The following is a 1,564-nucleotide window of genomic DNA, read 5'->3' on the forward strand; positions in this document are numbered from 1 at the left end:
TGCCCGAACTCTTTATTTTATGTTTGCCTTTCTGTATATTTGTGTGGGAGATGCGAGTGTTACGCCGTCTATTAATGATCTTGGATGGATATGTGCCGTGTCCTGGGCAGTTTTTCCTGTTGTCCAACCAGTGTTGCCAGGCTAGACTTCAGTCCTCTGTGACCCTGAATTGAATGAAGCCTTTCTGAGAATGTTAGTAGTCGTTTAAAATGTACTAACGCTGAGAACATCATTCAGTTACTCGAGCATTTGCTGCTTGTTTCTCTCACTACGTAATGGGTGGCGCTGAACTGTTTTTCAAAACTAAAAATGCTTTTAGGATTGGACTGGCACAGTCACGACTGGTAACACCACGACAGTCTAAGGAGACATTGACCAGAAAGGCACGGGGCTGCAATGTCTGACAGGAGCCTTCAACTTTAGGTCAAAGCCTGCAACATCATTGACTCCCGCAGGCCCAGGACCTCAGCTATAAAACTTGCATTTCCTTGGAAATTGGCCTAAAATTAGGGAAAGTTTCACCATACCTGCAAGTCACAGACTTTTGATACGTGTAATTTTATGTACTCCAGAAAACAGGACAATGAAGTGAACAGAAAGTTGTGCGTTTCAGTGATGCATCATGGGTAGATAATCTCAAGTTCATCCATCTATCCAGTTTCTAAAAGTCGTTGCTAATGGAACAGGAATTTACAGGACTTCTATGTGACTGTCTCTGTAATGTAGTCTTCAGTTGAGCCCACGCCTCTGAGCAGCCATACCTTTAGCGCCATTTAAATCGGGGGGTGGGAGGAGGAGGTTTGTTTGGTGTTTACCCGTATTTCAAAAAGTCAAAAACTGTGCATAACGTAATGTTTGGTGCAGCTTTGTTAACTGATTTGAAAAAGGGAGTGTTTTCTGTTATTTGACGGATAACGACTTTGTTTTTTAAATAGTCCATCGTGGTTTGTGCAGGCAGGCAGAATCGGTACACTCTTCATTGTGCTGACCACTGCAGCGTCCCATCTTAAAAAAACAAACATTCTGTAACTAAACTAGCATTGTAAAACATCCTGAAAATACAGTGCAGGGAAATGTTACAATCTTGGAGGGATGTCGGCATACTGTGGAGTTGTAAAGAATGCCACTATGATGGAATACCTCCTTATTAAAAAAAAGAAAAATCCATCCTAAAAATAAAAAATGTAAACCTAATATCAGAACTGCTGCATTAGTTCATTCAGGATGTTTTCTTTAAACGGTCTCCTCAAAGCTGTTCTGTCTGTCAGACAATCCCTCTGCAATATTTAGCTGCTTAAGACAAACTGAAGAGCAAAATGGAAAGGATTGGTTCAAAATAATCTGCTCCTTTTTATTTTTATATTTTAAGTCTGAATCACAACTTGATTATTGGGTGTTTTCCTACCCAGGTACCACTTGTGGTTGGTTGACCAGTCGGCAAACATTCGCCACGTGCTCTTAGTTGCAAGAAGCAGCTCATAATAGATATGTGATACGGTATCTGATAAATAACACAAAGAATGCACGACACGTGTTTCACTTTTTTGGGGGCTCGTCAGCTGTA

This window comes from Polypterus senegalus, chromosome 5 (assembly GCF_016835505.1).
Source record: "Polypterus senegalus isolate Bchr_013 chromosome 5, ASM1683550v1, whole genome shotgun sequence".
NCBI classification, from domain to species: Eukaryota; Metazoa; Chordata; class Cladistia; order Polypteriformes; family Polypteridae; genus Polypterus; species Polypterus senegalus.